This window comes from Pelodiscus sinensis, chromosome 10 (genome assembly GCF_052426305.1).
Source record: "Pelodiscus sinensis isolate ZL-2025 chromosome 10, ASM5242630v1, whole genome shotgun sequence".
NCBI classification, from domain to species: Eukaryota; Metazoa; Chordata; order Testudines; family Trionychidae; genus Pelodiscus; species Pelodiscus sinensis.
The window spans coordinates 2,861,194-2,879,340 of NC_143061.1; the positions used below are offsets into that span (position 1 = coordinate 2,861,194).

At 46.5% G+C, this 18,147-nt stretch overlaps 1 protein-coding gene across 1 annotated transcript in view; it reads right to left on the reverse strand.

The window, feature by feature from the left end:
* The window catches only part of OSTN (osteocrin), a 225,221-nt gene extending 207,507 nt beyond the window's left edge, over positions 1-17,714 (reverse strand). Inside the window, exon 1 of the mRNA XM_075938270.2 lies at positions 17,407-17,714. The gene's annotated coding sequence lies outside the window, so the exon portion shown is untranslated. The remainder of the gene's footprint in view (positions 1-17,406) is intronic.
* Positions 17,715-18,147: the final 433 nt, after the last annotated feature.

The following is an 18,147-nucleotide window of genomic DNA, read 5'->3' on the forward strand; positions in this document are numbered from 1 at the left end:
CTTACTCTGACTCAGCTTTGGCTCCCAGGCTGGCCATGTTAAGAGTCACCCAGGCAAGTGGAGGGTTCATGAGCTTCCCACAGCTGCCCAGGCTCCCCAGCCAGGGTCCAGTGGTCAGCCTGGCTGGGGGGGCGATACTTGGGCAGAAAGGGAGGCGCAGGGCACTGAACAGGCCAAACCTAGGTACTTTCCAAAAGTCAGAGGGTTATAGACCTCTGCCCCCCTTGTTCTGGTGCCCCCGCGCACAGGCAGCTATGGCCAGCTGCAGACCCTGCACCTGCCCCGGGCTGCTCTCTGCCCCCTCCCATCCCAGGCAGATGGAGGGACTTGGATTCCCTGACCTAGTTCTGGCTTGGCTTGGGGACAAGACTGGGGAGGGAGCCATGAAGGGGACAGGACCTCCCGTCTTCCCATTTGGGAAGGTTCTGTCGCTCCTGCATCTAGCCCTGCTCAGAGCCTGGTGCAGTATTTAAAGGCCTAAGGCCTGTCTACACACTCAGCTTCCTCACAGAGGCTCTGTCTACACTGCGCAGCTTTTAGCAACACGGCTGCATCGCTACAGCTGTATCGCTAAGCGGCAGGCAGTATACACACTGCTTGTTGGCTCTTTCGCTTCCCAAGTACTTTCCTCCTCATCGAACTGTCGGCAAAAGAGCAGGTTTACTGACCAAACACTGTTCACACCTGCACTTGTTGCCGGCAAAACGCTTGTCTTTTGAACCTCTCTCAATGGCAAACGTTGTGTCACTCTGTTGTCAGTGTAGACATAGCGTGAGTCTTCTTGCGGGCACTGCAGCCAAGATGGGAACTCCACACAGATAGCCCAGACGCACGTCAGCTCCCTGCCCGGAGCCAAAATAATATGATCATCTAAGGCTTCTGTGTGCTTTTCAGCGCCTTAAAATAACACACCGAAGGGTTTAGGGCTTACTCACAATTTGGAGAAGAAAAGAACCCATTAAAAGGTGTCAGTGTGCCTTTGTCTGCATGAGCTCAGCTGTCATCAGAACACGATGGTTATCTGCTCTCAAATGCATCCACACCACTGAAGAAATAATAAAGCTTTTGTTTCCTGCCAGACACTCCGGAATTCCTCTACCAGCTAGAGGGGAATTTACGTCTGCGGCAGCTGAGCTTTTCCTCTTTATTAAGTGAATTGTGATAGAGCCACTGCCCTGCACATGCATCTCTTCTATTATTATTTATATTTGGCATACGGGCTCAACTGGGGTGCTGTCTACATAATATCAAAGAGTCCCTGCCCCAAAGAGCTTAAACTTAATTCAACACAGATTTCCAAAGAAAGAGCAAGAAATTGCCAGCCCTGGCTGTTACTAATCTTTGCTCCCTTCTGCCCTGTCTGTCATGTCCATATTGAGTTCAAGTATCTTTGGAGCCTGTTGCATTAACTACAAAGGTTCTGTATTATTGTGGGCGTTGATAATCTAAGGTCTATCCTGAACAATGTGTCGGACAAGCAAGGACTTTGCAGACAATGCAGGTGAAGTGAAGTTTCTGGGAAATATCTAGAGCTGGGGTGGACAATAAAATGGCAGCAGTGTGCCAGGGTTAGCCCCCAGCAGGCTGTAGTTACTATAGTTACTTGCATCTGCTTCCCATAGCTCCCATTGGCTGGGAACAGCAATCTGCAGCCAATGGGAACTGCAATCAATGGTACCTGTGGAGGTGCAGATGAATATAGTGGCAGTGACCTGCCAGGGACTAACTCTGGCAAAACAGATCTGGTGCAGGATCCTGATCTAGAGAGAGATCAGTGCCAATTCCCCGCCCCTGGTCTTGCAGAAACACAGCCTTTTGCAGCTGTACCCCGATGAGTGGACCTCTGGCTACTCATTCTCGTTTAGGCAAGACCATGCTCAAAAGGCCCAAACTGCGTAGAGATTGAATTCTTCCTGGATGTACCTGTCTGACCTGCACCTGGCATTAACCTGTCACCACAGAAAAGCCCTGTGTCAGGGTTTGAAAGACGGACCCCTAACAGAGCCCTTATTGGGAGTTGGGGGGGGGGGAATTTATGGTAAGCTGATCAGCATGCCTGCAGTTTCTTTTATTGTTTGAGTATGTTCTAACACTTCTGCCTTAATCAAAGGTTCACAGAGTTAAAAGGGACCACAAAAGTTATCTAGTGTAACCCCAAACCACAATGCAGAACTGGATGGCTGCGTCTGTACTGGCAAGTTTTTTCACAAAAGCAGCTGCTTTTGCGGAAAAACTTGCCAGCTGTCTACACTGGCCGCTTGAATTTCCGCAAGAACACTGACGATCTCATGTAATGCTTTTGCGCAAGAGGGCCAGTGTAGACAATTGAGAACCGTTTTGCACAAAAAAGCCCCGATGGCGAAAATGGCGATCGGGGCTTTCTTGCGCAAAACCGCGTCTAGATTGGCATGGACGCTTTTCCGCAAAAAGTGCTTTTGCGGAAAAGCATCCGTGCCAATCTAGACGCTCTTTTCCTCAAATGCTTTTAACGGAAAAACTTTTCCGTTAAAAGCATTTGCGTAAAATCATGCCAGTCTAGACATAGCCGATGTGTATAAACCATCCCAGACAGATGGCTACCCAAATGCCTTTGAAACCTCCAGGGAAGGAGCTTCTATGACCTCCAGAGGCTCTCGTTTCTTTGTCCTTACCGGTGGGAAGATTTTCCTGAGATTTAATCTAACTCAGCTCTGCTGCAGTTTGAACCCATTGCCTCTTGTCCTGCCCTCTGTGGCCAGAGGGCGTACCAAACTAGATATACCCAGTTCCTTTTGCCTTTGCACAAATGCATTCTTTTCTATTGATCATCTTTGTTGGACACCTCTGGATCCTTCCCAGTTTTTCTACATCCTTTCTATACTCTGGTGTATTGCAACCCAAAGTGTCATTTGCCTTTTTTGTGACTGCATCACACTGCTCAGTCCTACTGAGGCCACGATTCACCGAAATCTCCAGATCTTTCTCAGGAGCGCTGCCACCAAGCCAGTTATCCATTTGGTTTTTCTTCCCTAAGTGTAGCACCTGATCTTTGGCTAAATAATGGCATTTGTCTTTATTGAATTTAATTTTGTTGCCTATAGCCCAGCTCGCCAATTTCTCAAGATCCCTCTGAATGTTAGTTCTAGCTTTCAAAGTTCTTGTAACTCCTCCAGCTTTATGTCATCTGCAAACTTGATCAGTCTGCTCTCTATTCCTCCATCCAGGTAATTAATAAAGTTGTTAAATAACACTGGATCCAGAACAGATCCCTGTTGAACCCCACTTGAAACCTCCCTCCAGTCTGACATTATTCCATTAATACTTACCCTTTGTTTATGGTTATTCAACCAATTATGTATCCACTTAATGGTAAGTCTACATAGCCTGCCTTTCTCCAGCTTATTTCTCAGAATGTCATGTGGGACGGGGTCAAAAGCCTTGCTGAAGTCCAGGTATATTATTATCCACATTCCTCCTATCCACCAAATACCCTGTCAAAGAAGGAAATCAGGCTGGTTGGGGGGGATTTATTCTTGGTAAATCCAGGCTGGCTGCTAGTGACCACTCCTCCATCCTCCAGGTATTTGCAAACGGAATGTTTTATGCATTGTCCTAGAAGCTTCCCAGGTATCAAGTTCAGGCTCACTGGTCTGGAGTTCCCCAGCTCTTCCTTTCCCCCTTTTTTCTAGATGGGCGCTAGTTAGCCCTTCTCCAGTCTTTCTAAGCAAGATGAAATATGCTTGCTTGGAAAGGGCTGTGCAGCACTTAGAACTACTGGAAATGACACTGTTCCTCTCTTTCGAAGAGAAAGCAAAACACAGGCATTGACCTGTACTGTACAGGCATTCTGGGAAAATGCTGGTGGTGAACGCAACTCTTGCAGCATGAAGTCAATAGGGACTAGATGACTATAACAGCCAGAATGGGTCTGGCCAATGGACTATGTAGCCAAGTACCCGGTCTTCCAACAGTGGTCCGTGCCAGATGCTTCTGAGAGTATGACCAGAACAGGGTAATTCTGAGTGATCCATCTCCCATCAGCCACTTCCAGCTTCTGGCAGTCAGAGGTTCAGGGACACCCAGGACATGGGGTTGCATCATGGCCATCTTCTTTCGTTGCCATTGATGGACCTGTCCTCCATGAACTTTTCTAATTCTGCTTTGATCCCAATTATACTCTAGGCCTTCACAAGCTCCCCTAGCAATGGGTTCCACTGTGCATTGTGCATCCAGGCTGTGGACTGTGCATTGTGTGATATTCCTCCTTACGTTTGCTTTAAACTGGCTGCCTATTCATTTGATCCGAATGGTGCTTGGTCCCGCCGTGAATCAAACATCCTGCAGAGAAGATCCCTGTGGTTCCCATGTCGCCATGTCTTCTCACTGACTATTTTTTCTTTTACGCCAGCTCAATGGCACACTGCAGTTCCCATCCCGAAGGGGCTTTGTTACCCATACACATGGGCTGTGCCGTGTCTCCTCTCACTGGCTTTTCTTTTTCACCCTAAGGAAACAGACTTGGTTGATTAATTTGTCACCAGTCCTAGTCACTTAAAGCAAAGTGGTGTCAATTTAGGCTCAGGTTTGGGGTCACTGCACACAGATTTGGCTTCCTAGGTAGAATGGTAAAGAACACTTAATCCTCCTCTTGACATTTCAGGCTCAGTCATCTTGTACCTTCTCTGTTGCCATGAAGCTATAATTATTGCACCTTAGGCAGAGCTGATGAGTGACAGCAAGGGTTTAATGACAGTAACCTGGTACGACTGTGGGAAGAGGGAGGTGCAAGCGGCGGCACTGGACCACCATGGGGATCTGTGTTCACATGTTGTTCAGCTGTCTGCTAGGCCAAAGGTTAAACAAATATGAAAGCAATGCCTTGTGCTGAATGACAGCACTGAGGGTTTGCTAGGTCACCAACTCCATGGAGGGAAAGCACTGCCTGTAATAAACCCAGAAGATTTATTGTCAAGTGCAAACAGTGACACTGGAAAGAAGAGAAGTAAGCGTGTGGCTGGAGCACAGCACCAATGGCCTGGTTTGGTAACCAGCTCTGCAGTTTACTGACAGCAGAAAAAAGAAAACGTGTCTCATGCATTTCGAAGTCTTTCTGACTCTGCAACCAAATGCTGGCACAAAAATCTCCGATGGCCAAGGAAAGTTGTGTGTAGTTAGCACAAAAGGCTTCATGTGACAGTGCTAGAGCGTGACCTAGTGGCCAATACAATAGTTTAGGATGCAGAAAATCAGGATTTAATTATGGACTCTGCAGCTGGGTTGCCATAGGCAGGCCACGTCACTGCTGTGTGCCTCAATTTTCCCATCTGTAAAATGGGGCTGATTATGATCTCCTTTGCAAAGTCTTTTGAGATTAACTCATGCAAAGAGTTAGGTATTATTATAAACAACATCCAGAGTAATTAGATTCTGATTCTACATGAGTGAGATTACTTGCTCATTTGCAATGCTAATGGAGTGGTTTCCCGGGGGAGGGGGAGAAAGTGGCTGGATATCAGAAGGTGGTGGCAATGGCTGGGGGCAGGGACAAATCTAGGAATCTGTTGCCTCCACTGAGAGTATGGTTTTAAGAGCAATGGCCATTTACATCCCAAAAGCCTGCAAAGCCATGAATATTAACAGGCTACTGCAGCAAATCTAGCTTTGGTCAAAAGTTGGCCCCTTCTTTCTGTTGTGCAACTGATCCTCTTTCAAGCATCTCTCCTCTCCATCTCCCCAAAACTGGCAATTCGTTGCTATTATTGTACAAATGGGGGGAGGGGGAGGGTTGCATGTAGGACAAAATAAGAAAAAATACAAATGTTAAGTATTGCCAGGCTGCTGTGAAGTCAAGGCCTGACAGAATTGATGTTGTGGCTTATGTGGTTAGGTCCTGTGACACAGGTCCTACAATTGACAGGTCCTTCTTCTGCACATCATCGCAGTACCTAACCATATACGCCACAGCATCAGGGGTTCATACAACTGCACATCCTTTAATATGATATATGTCAGCAATGCCCCTCTGCCATGTATATTGGCCAAACCAGACCGTCTCTATGACAAAGGATAAATGGACACAAATCAGACATCAGAAATGGTAACACAAATAAACCTGGAGGGGAACATTTCAACCTGCCCGGTCACTCAATCATGGATTTAAAAGTAGCAATTCTTTTACAAAGGAATTTCATCAGCCAATTACAGAACTTGAATTCATCTATACATTTGACACTGTTACCCTGGTCTTAAATAAAGACATTAACAGGTTGGTGCATTACAAAGCCAGTTTCTCCTGCCTTTAACTCCTGCATTTTCACATCAAAAGTTATGAATGGGAACATCCAGCCCACTTAATTAGACTCATTAACACAGGTCCAACAATTGATAAGAATTTCTTTTGCTGTTTTACACACACACACACACACACACACACACACACACACACACACTAATACTTCTTCAGGTGAATTGGAGTAGAAATAACAGAAACTAAGGGTATGTCTACACTTGCCCCCTAGTTTGAACTAGGGAGGCAAATGAAGCATACCGAAGTTGCTAATGAAGCACGGGATTTAAATATCGTGTGCTTGATTAGCATATTTGCGGCCAGTTGCCATTTTAAAATGCCGATCACCTGAATTAACTCACTGCGTGTAGACACGGTAGTCTGATCCAAAACCCTTCCCTCGAATTAACTGTTACTCCTCATTGCACGAGAAGTTGCTTCATTAGCAACTTCGGTATGCTTCATTTGCCTTCCTAGTTCAAACTAGGGGGCAAGTGTAGACATATCCTCAGAGTTAGATAGATAGATAGATAGATAGATAGATAGATAGATAGATAGATAGATAGATAGATAGATAGATAGATAGATAGATAGATAGATAGATAGCTTGGTTGCTATTATTTCCACTCCAGCTCATCTGAAAAAGCGGGTTTTGCCCAAGATCCTATATATTTATGTTAGTCTCTAAGGGCATGTCTACACTAGGAAACTATTTAAAAATAACTAAAATAGATTTAATAATTCCAGAAATAACAAAATTGAAATAGCGTGTCCACACTATGGGGAAGCCTCAAAATTAGTCCAAGGCAAGCTCTGTTAATGTGGATGCACCACCTCAGACTTAGAGCCCCAAGAAGCACTGGCGCGTAATTAGTTCAAATTACTTTGGGGAGTAGTTATTTTGAAATAGCAGGTCCAGAGCATCCACACTAACGCTATTTTGAAATAACTATTTTGGAATTAGTGTTATTCACAGAAAAACAGGCATACAGATTTCGAAATAAGTGGCCCATTATTTTCAAACAACAGGGGGTACGTCTACACTGCATCCCTAGTTCGAACTAGGAATGCAAATGGAGATGACCGAAGTAGTTAATGAAGCGGGGATTTAAATATCCTACGCACCATTAACATGATCTCGCCGGCGCGCTAGTTCGAATCACGGCTGACTCGAACCAGGAAGTGCGCGCCGGGACGCGTTAGTTCGGACTAAAGCCCTTAGTCTGAACTAATGTTACTCATTAAAAAAATTAGGAGTAACATTAGTTCGGACTAAGGGCTTTAATCCGAACTAATGCGTCCCGGCGCGCACTTCCTGGTTCGAATCAGCCGTGATTCGAACTAGCGCGCCGGCGAGATCATGTTAATGGAGCGTGGGATATTTAAATCCCCGCTTCATTAACTACTTCGGTCGTCTCCATTTGCATCCCTAGTTCGAACTAGGGACGCAGTGTAGACGTACCCAGGTTTAGTAGTGTGGATGCTCCTTAAGGTGCCACAGGACTACTCGTTATTTTTAAAATTACAGAATAACATGGCTACTCCTCTCAGACATCTCTGATTAAGAACATAAGAACAGCCACACTGGGTGAGACCAATGGTCCATCCAACCCAGTATCCTGTCTGCCAACATTAGCAATACCAGATGCCCCAGAGGGAAGGGACATGACAGGTAATCCTCACATGATCCCCCCCGTCACCCACCTTTGGAGAAAAAGAGGCTAGGGACACCATTCCTACCCATCCTGGCTAATAGCCACTGATGGACCTAACCTCCGTGAATCTATCTAGCTCTTTTTTGAACCCTGTTAAAGTCATGGCCTTCACCACATCCTCTGGCAAGGAGTTCAACAGATTGACTGTGCTGAGTGAAGAAAAAAATTCCTTCTGTTTGTTTCAAACCTGCTGCCTATTAATTTCATTTAGTGACCCCCTAGTTCTTATATTGTGGGAATATGTAAATAACTTTTCCTTATTCACTTTTTCCACACCAGTCATGATTTTATAGACCTCTATCATACCCCTCCTCCCTTAGCCTCCTCTTTTCTAAACTGAAAAGTACAAGTCTTTTTAATCTTTCTTCATATGGGACCCGTTCCAAAGCCCTAATCATTTTTGTTGCCCTTTTCTTAACCTTTTCCAATGCCAATAGATCTTTTTTGAAATGAGGCAACCACATCTGTACGCAGTATTCCAGATGTGGGCGTACCATGGTTTTATAGGGAGACATTAAGATATTTTCTGTCTTATTCTCTATCCCTTTTAAAATTATTCTTAACATTCTATTTGCTTTTTTGACTGCCGCTGCACAGAGTGGATGTTTTTAGAAAACTATCCACAATGACTCTAAAATCTTTCTTGAGTAGTTGTAGCTACATTAGTCCCCACTATATTGTACGTATAGTTGGGATTATTTTTTCCAGTGTGCATTACTTTACATTTATCAACATTACATTTCATTTGCCATTTTTGTTGCTCTATCACTTAGTTTGGTAAAATCTTTTTGAAGCTCTTCACAGTTTGCTTTGGTCTTAACTATCTTGAGCAGTTTGGTATCATCTGCAAATTTTGCCACCTCACTGTTCATACCTTTCTCTCTAGATCATTTATAAATAAGTTGAATAGGATTGGTCCTAGGACAGACCCCTGGGGGACTCCACTAGTTACCTCTCTCCATTCAGAAAACTTACCATTTATTCCTACCCTTTGTTTCCTGTCTTTAAACCAGTTATCAGTCCATGAAAGGACCTTCCCTCTTTTCCCATGATAACTTACTTTGCTTAAGAGCCTTTGGTGAGGGACCTTGTCAAAGGCTTTCTGGAAATCTAAGTATACTATATCCACTGGATTCCCCCTTGTCCACATGTTTGTTGACCCCTCAAAGAACTCTAGTAGATTAGTAAGGCATGATTTCCCTTTACAGAAACCATGTTGATTTTCCTCCAACAAATTATTTTCATCTATGTGTCTGACAATTTTATTCTTTACTATAGTTTCAATTAATTTGCCCGGTACTGATGTTAGACTTGCCAGTCTGTAATTGCCAGGATTACCTGTAGAGCCCTTTTTAAATATTGGCGTCACATTAGCTATCTTCCAGTCATTAGATACGGAAGCTGATTTAAAGGATATGTTACAAACCACAGTTAATAGTTCAGCAATTTCCCATTTGAGTTCTTTTAGAACAGTTGGGTGAATGCCATCTGGTCCCGGTGACTTGTTACTGTGAAGTTTATCAATTTGTTCCACAACCTCCTCTAACGACTCCTCAAATTGAGACAATTCCTCAGATTTGTCACCTAAAAAGAATGGCTCAGGTCTGGGAATCTCCCCAATATCCTCAGCCATGAAGACAGAAGCAAAGAATTCATTTAGTTTCTCTGCAATGACTTTAAGTGCTCCTTTAGCATCTCGATCGTTCAAGAGCCCCAACAGTTTTTTAGCTGGGTTCCTGCTTCTGATGTACTTAAAAAACATTTTGCTATTACTTTTTGAGTTTTTGGCTAGCTGCTCTTCAAACTCTTTTTTGGCTTTTTTTTATTACACTTTTGCACTTAATTTGGCAGTTTATGCTCCTTTCTATTTTCTTCACTAGGATTGGATTTCCACTTTTTAAAAGATCCTTTTTTATCTCTCACTGCTTCTTTTACCTGGTTGTTAAGCCACGGTGGCACTTTTTTGGTTCTCTCACTGTGATTTTTAATTTGCAGTATGCATTTAAGTTGGGCCTCCATTATGGTGTCTTTGAAAAGTTTCCATGCAGCTTTCAGAGATTTTACTTCTGTCACTGTACCTTTTAATTTATGTTTAACTATCTTCCTCATTTTTGTGTAGTTCCCCTTTCTGAAATGAAATGCTATAGTGTTGGGCTGCTGACATATTTTTCCCACCACTGGGATGTTAAATTTCATTATATTAAGGTCACTACTTCCACGCGGTCCAGTTATATTTACCTCTTGAACCAGATCCTGTGCTCCACTTAGCACTAAATCAAGAATTAAGAAGTTAATTTAAGAAACTTCTCCCCGATTAAATAGGGGAAGAAATTCTGGTTCCTTTTGCTAATCTCACTTGACCTTAGAAAAGGATTTTTTTAAACAAGTAATTAAGCTGATGGCAAAATCAACACTTCCATGCCTTTCTCCTAAGAGTATGAGACAAAGTGAAGAATAGAGATCTGTATCTTGGCAAGGCATGCGGCTCAGCACCTTCCTTCCCCCTCAGCTGAAGTAGGAAACACTCAGCTCATGCCCAGGGAGAACAATCTCCCCCCGGCAATAAATCATGGAAGCTGGTTTGTCCACATTTCTTTCTTTTCTTTTGACTGCTTGGCTAAATCTCCCACAGAGAAAGTTACGCCATGCGGGGGATTCAGCAAAATGAATGTACATGTATACAGGTCACCCACCAACTCCTCACCTCTGGCTATGTTCCCGTTGCAGCTCTAACACAAGACAATGCCTTTTCACTTTCCCTCCCTGAACCTTATAATTGCAGCTGTTTAAACATTTATCATTTCATGTTTCAAAAAAAGAGGGAGTTCATGATTGTAGCAGAATGATGCTATTTGCTCCACGGACCAATGGAACATGTGTGGGGGCAGGTGGAGTCAAGTTCACTGTGAGCTTAATTTCCCGACATTAAAACTAAACAGCTCACTGCTATTCTTCTGATTCCCCACAAATGGGTTTGGTGAACTCCGTGTTGGAGAAAGAAATCGGTATGATGGGGAAAGAACAGTGCAGCTTATGCACAGAACAGGCAGAGTGTGAACAGGGATGGTAGAAGTTCTGACAGGATCATCTCTAGTTCAGCAGTAATATCCATTTGGTCCTTCGTGTATCTCAGGAGACTGATAGCAAAAGTGTCCCACACATAGCTGACCTTGTGATCATAGCAGGCCATTCAACATATGATCACAACTGTCTATCAATTAACATCTCAAGCTGGATCTAGACACGAGAGTCCATGCATCCAATTACTAATGGCCAAAGGTATCCACTCCCCTGCTTGTTTACCTTGTAAACTAATCCATGTCTGAAAAGCAAGGGTTAAAAAAACGCTTACCTGCCAGTCCCATTGGGAGCCTAAATCAGCATTTGGATTGTGGTACCCAATTTTAAACAAACAAACAAATAAACAAACATAAAAATAGCAGCCGTTTTTCCTTCCCCTGCTCCCAGTGAAATCAAAGGGAACCGTGGGAAGTTCTCCCACTGCCATTTGTGGGGGAAGCTCAACAGGAAATCTACAGGATGAGGGTTAGCTCCCTCCTCCCCCCACTTCACAACTTTGCTTACTGACCATGTGTTTTCTTCAAAACCAGCTGTGAGGACAAATCCACTAATAGCCAAGTGGAGCTCAGACTCTGGGGGCCAGATAAATACTGAAGGTGCAGCGAAACTGGTTATGGCCTTAACTACGAGGAACCCACTGCCTTCCCTTAATACAATAATTATTTTGGGGGGTGGGGAGGAGTCCCGGCTGCTGTAAGTCAGCATAATGGCCTTGTGCAGTATGGCACTCAACCCCCTCTAGTTCAGTGGTTATCAAACTATTTTTCTCAGGACCCAGTTGGAGAAACTTGCTGCTGCCCATGCCCCAACATAATTGTATCTTTTGACTAGAGTGTGGGCTGTAGGGTGGGGCTGGGAATGAGGGGTTGGGTGCAGGGGAGGGCGATTCAGGGCTGGAGCGCAGGATTGGGGCACTGGGTTGGGCAGGGGCTTACCTCCAGCAACTTACAGTCAGCAGAGCAGCGGGGATTCTAAGGCTGCTTCCCGCCTCCCCCTGGCACCCCAGATCACGCTGGGCCCCAGAAACAGCCGGCAGCAGGTCTGAGTCCGAGGCAGATGGGTGCATAGGGCTCGGTGCGCTGCTCTCAAATGCACCATCCTCCCCAGCTCCCATTGGCCAGGAACCAGCTAATGGGAATGTAGAGCTGGTACTCAGGGGTAGAGCAGTGCGTGGAGCCCTGGAGGCCTCCCCCCTCCCCCAGCCGAGAGGCTGGACTTGCTACTGGCCACTTGTGGGTGTAGAGCAGTCTGTGGTGCTGGGACAGGCCCGCTGCTCACCTGGTTACCTTGCAGCAATGAGACTCAGCGCCTGTCCTTTCTGGGTAGAACACAAGCAGATGCTGCTGAGAGGCAGAAGCTGCTTCTGAACCGAAATCCCTCATCAGACCCTTGCAATCCCCCGTCCTCCCTGACTCTGCTGGTCCCACATAATCCCAGGTGTTCCAGACAACTCTCTGTTTGTACTTCTCCGGCATCGAGTGATTTCCACTCCACGTGTTGGCAAGCCAAAGGCAGGTGAGCATGGAGTGCTTGGAACTGACTGCAGATACAGAGCGCCAACCCCTGGTACATCATACCCAGGAGAAGAGTTGGCTGTGAGAGAGATCTCCATGCCCAGGAAAAATGTTGAGAAATTAAGCATAGGTGCTGGAGCGGCTGCCGTACCCTGAGCTCAAAGTGGTAGTAACAACCCGGGTCCATGGGCTCCGTTTTCAGTGCCACAAATACAAATGGTCCCAGCACCAGTGCAATGAACTGGGACAAGAATCCCCAAATTCAGGTGCTTTTCCCTGGCTCTGTAAATCTGCAAGATTTCCTTTTGGGGTCCCTGAAGCAAGAACATTTCAGTGTTTCCAAACCCAAATAAGCCTTCTTGGCTGTCATGATCCCTCGGGAGCCAAAACCCCCTGAGCCATGGGTGGTGGGTGAACCCCTTTTTCGGGGAGACTAGCCCCAGGCCTTGCGTCTCCCACCCAGGTCCCTGCCGCCTGCCCACTAAACACACTAGAGTACCCTCTCCACCCCCATGGCCAAATCCTTGAGCACTTCCCCCATGGCCAGAGGCGTCCTAACTGGCCTGCCTCGGTCATATTGGCTGGCCCAAACCTCCCCATCGCAAATGGCTGTCCCAATATCTAGACCAACCTGAGCCATCTCTGACTGCTGGCCCGAAATCCAGGCTGAGTCCTTGCTGGCTTTAGGCGAGAGGGGGAACAAAGGTGGGTCCTTGGGGTGGAGCATGGGTGGGGCCATGACCTGGGTTAGGGGAGATTTGGCCTCCCCGGTCTTTGATACCTGCCACCCTTGCTGGGAGCCCTGGCTGTATTGCAACTCCCCAGCAAGTTGCCAAGGAGCATGGGAACTTTGGATCTGGGACTTTCAGGACTGGGGAGTCAGGAGCCAGAAAGCTCTGTGAGTCAGGACTTGCAGGCTCGCAGCCCAGCAGGCTGTAGTATGGTGCTCACTGAAGTAAGGAGCAGCTTAACTCTGGGATTTCTAACTATAGAGAGTAGTGTGATGCAGCAGCACACGGGGCAGAGTTTAGGTTGCATTTTCTGGCTTCTGAGTGCTCATCTGTGGTTTTTTGGATGGTGCTGATATGTGGTACATACAGCATGTACCGAAAGGAATTATTTTCATGCCCCGGGAAGCTATCTGGCTGCAACTCACTCCTCCAGTGAATGTAGCTTTACAATGCCTTAGACTCACGGGCTTCAGTGGAGCTACTCCTGACTTTCAATGTAAGAGGAGAAACAGCACCCAAGACTGACTGGTGACTGCATTCCAAAATCAGGGAACACTGGACAACTGCTGCCTCTGGGTGAAATTTAAACTCTACCAGAAAGAGTGAACCAGGGCCTGGGTGTGATGCTGCCAGCCGCACTGCTGTTCCCCAGCAACCCCCACTCAGTTGCCAGGCCTGCTGCACCCTTCACAATACTGCAGACAAGACTCTGGTTAGAAGCCTTGTGACCCAACATTAGCAGGTCTCTGCTGAGCAGCCTCTTGACTATCGAATCATCATTCATCGGCCTACTTTGCCCTCTAGCGGCCACTGGACAGAATACAGGGAAATTGTGAGCAATCAGCTCTGGACAGTAATTTTTTTAAAATCAGCTATTTGCTATATCAGGCTGAAAGCTCTGAAGCAGCCAGTGTGTTCTGATCTTTTTTTGGCCTATCTCTGGATAAGTGTCTCCCTATGCACATAGGTCATTAGCTCTTTGGAGGAGGGATGTGGGTAGTTAATAGGGGAGAGATGTACTATTCTAAAAAATTTAGAACAGACATCCTTAATTGGGAAAGGAATGTCTGGGGTGCACTGGAAAGGAAAATTCCCCACTGGGGGCTCTATTTCTAGCCCGCACGTGTGCCGGAACTGTGAAGGGGCTATTTTGAGGGCAAGGAATGGACAAAAAAGGGAAGCAAAAATAGCATCCCCACATTCCTTTCCAAAAACATGTTGCCCTGGAACCTTCTTGAATTGATTGTCAATTCATCAGAATCCGAGGTCAATGGATAGTCTGTAGGAAACCATTAGAGGAGCATTTGGCAGGAAAAAATAACAGCTCTGGGCTTCATCTGTCTAAAGAAAAAGCCATGGCAGAGGAGAGGAGGTTCAGAGTCGATCAGATAGTGGGAGAACTGGTGAAAAAAATGGGATGTATTTCCCTTGAAAAGTTTCTAAAGAAAAGGATATTTTGCTTTTTTTTAATTGCACATACATTTCTGGTTGGGGGGAGGGTGTGATACATGCATGAAAACTTTCTGGTTTTCATAGATTTTGGTTTTTAACTGGAAAATTTTTTAACAGAAAATTTTGATGGAAACATACATTTTCTCAGATCCTCCCTACTCACTGTTTTAGAGTCCAGGCTGGAGCCTAAGTAGGAATATCTACACTGCTATTTGGAGACCCCTAGCTTGAACCTGAGTCAGTTGACCAGGATCTGTTTTGGTGGGGGAGATGGGTTGGGGGGGGGGGGGCACAGGGGAGTAGCTATGCCCTTAGCCTTCTCTAAATTTGCTCCTGCAAAAATTCCTACAAATCACAAAACTGTTTCTGGAAAGACAGTGTCTTGAACAGGAGCTAGTCAAAAAATGGGGGCTTTCTCCATGGGAAAAAAAATCAACAAAACCAGTGGAAATATTTTGTAGAAAAGTTCAAAAGAAAGTTTCTCCCCCGCTCCCCATCAGAAAACCAAATACCTCAAAACTAGAAAACACTAAAATAAGAGGGAAAATGGTCAATGTCTGAAAACGTTTGGTTATCTGACTAAATATTTTTAACAATTTCAGTACAAAGTTTGGTTTAATTGACCAGCCCTACTTGTGAATACGTTTGCTAATGCACATGCAAACACACATTTGCATAAGTTATCGTGCCATGCTGAAACGAATTCACAGAACCCATTCATTGAACAATGAACAATAACAAACAAGGTCTACACACAATTCATACCACCTATGACCACAGTGTCTAAGAACTGTGCCTTGATTAAAAGTCATACCATGCTACAATTCGAGTGGTCTACTGCTTTGGAACACTGACTATGGGAACTATATGTGACATCAGTTGGTAGACATGGAAAGATTGAGTTCATGTCTCATTCAGTGGTGGCTGTGAGAACACTTTAGCACCTCAGTATTTTCATGTGAGTGAGTAACTGGTTTTTTAGGAAGATCTTTTTAGGATGAGACAAAGAACTCACTTTTACGTGCCTCTGCAGGCCAGGTCTTTTCAGACCACAAGTAGCCAAACTATTATGAGCCATAGTCTCTGCAGGTGTAATGCCAGTGAAGTCAATGGATTTGGGCCAGTAGAAAAGGTGAAATTATATCTCCATGACTTAATTTTGAAATTGCAAAGATAGATTTATATTAATGGTGACACCCGATTTCACAAGATAGCTGGGGTGCATTTGTTCCAGCGGGAAAAATCCAACCTTAATCCTGTTACTTGACACTCCAGTGAAAATTCAAGTAGCTGCTTTCTCAGGTGGCCACTACATGGCAAACAGCAAACCAATCTTGATATTTGAAAATGACAACATTCCTTACCTGCTCTGGGCATAGGCATGGGTGTCTTCAAACCCAGGACTACCAGTCCCAAGTACGGCCGGTCCCCAAGTTACGAATGAGTTACGGACCAAACACTTGGCTGTAACTCGAAGTGTTCATAACTTGGATCCCATTGAGTTACATGGCAACTGCACTGTTCGAAAGTGCGGATCGCGTTCGTAACTCGGGGACCGCATTTACGACCGCTTTGGTTGTAAGTGTGGATGGTCATAAGTGGAGGTGGTCGTAACTCGGGGAGCGGCTGTATTCAAAACCGATCTGTCAGCCCTCTTCCCCCCTCCCCAGCCCTCCACCACACTCCAAATCAGATCAACTTAAAAATCAGGTCTCTTAAAAAAGCTAAGAGGCTTTTTTATTTGAAGGTTTTGGATCTAAGAAGTGCCAGGCTTGGGTTGGTTTAGACCAGTCTCCTGTCTCTTTCAGTGACCTGAGGCATAGAACAGGGCCACTCAACACAGGCCCATAGGACGCATGCAGCCCGCAGCTGGTTTATTTGCAGCCCGCGGTGCAGTGTGGGTTTACGCTGGGCTCAACACAAGGCCCGTGGGTGGGAGCCAAAACAAAAAAGTACAGCTGCTCCCAGAGTTATGAACAAGTTATGTACCAACGCTTGGTCTGTAACTCAAAGTGTTTGTAACTTGGATCCCATAGAGTTACATGGCGACCGCGCTGTTTGTAAGCACGTGTAATCACCGTTCGTAACTCGGAGCCGCATTTAGCCCACTTTGGTCGTAAGTGCGGATGGTCGTAAGTGGAGGTGGTCATAACTCGGGGAGCGGCTGTAGTCAATGTAATGGAATTCTGTTGATATGCATTTTAGTAGTTAAATTCCTGGACTGTCATTGCTCATTAAAAGTGCTGTCATATAAGTGGAAATCAGGTAAATATTGCATTTTATCAATATTAGCTGAACGGACTAAAATGGGGCTGTGTTGTGTAGTCTTGCCTTTATCTTTGTATTCATGCCCATCAGTGTGAAGGAAGCTAATTGCATATATATTGGCAAGTATCAACCACACTCAAGTTGTGGCACTCGGCACATGCTGTGTCATTGTGGCCCCCGGGACTTCCAAAGTTGAGTAGCCCTGGCACAGAGGCAAGGACAGGTGGTGGCAGCAGTGGGATACCCTGCCCAGGCACAGCTCTCATCCTGATTACTGGCCCTTACAGCCTCAAGCCTGGATGCACAAGGTAGGGCAGTTTAATGGAGGGTGGAGGCACAGTCCAAACTTTTCTCCAGGCCCCCAAGGGCCAGCAACTTACTTTGTTCTGGAGCCGGGTGCACGTGCATCGCCATCGCACGAATCCAGGAGCTGGAGCTTCATGGGCGTCACATGCGCAGAGGCGTCACGGACCCACAAGCTAACAACATTGCACACTCCGGCTCCAACCCGGCCCCCCGCCCCCGCCGCCACGTGTGTTCGTGGCGCAGCGGGGCGGCCACAATCCGGCGCGCGGCCCACCTTGGCGGGGCGAGATGCTCCGCGCGCTCCCCTGCCCCCAGGCCCTGATTGGCTGGGGGGCGGGATAGCGTAAGAAGTCTCCTCCCCCCTCCTCCCCTTGCCGCCCGGGGCGCGAGCGGTGCGTAGATGGAGCCGCGAGCCGTTTAACCGTCAAACGGTTCCCTCCACGCGCCCCTGGCCTGGGGGGGGGGGGGGAGAGGGAGGAGGAAGATTTCCCGCGCTCCCCCTGCCCTCAGACCAATCATCGCAGCTGGGGAGCGCGGGAAATCTCTCGCCCCGCCCCCCTCCCCAGGGGCGCGTGTAGGGAAACGGCTGGCGGTTAAACGGCCGCGCGCCCCTGCCGGTGGGGGAGGGGGACTCAAAGCGGAGCCTGTTCGCGCGTCTGCCCCTCTGCGCGCGAGCCTGCTGGGCCCCCCTGTGAGCCGCGCTCTCCGCCCCCTGTGGCCCTGCTGCCCTGGGGGCAGAGGGGCTGTGCAAAGCGAGGGGGGGTGTTGTTCATAGCGCCTGAGGTCTCCTCCTGCCCCATGAGTCTCCCCCCGCA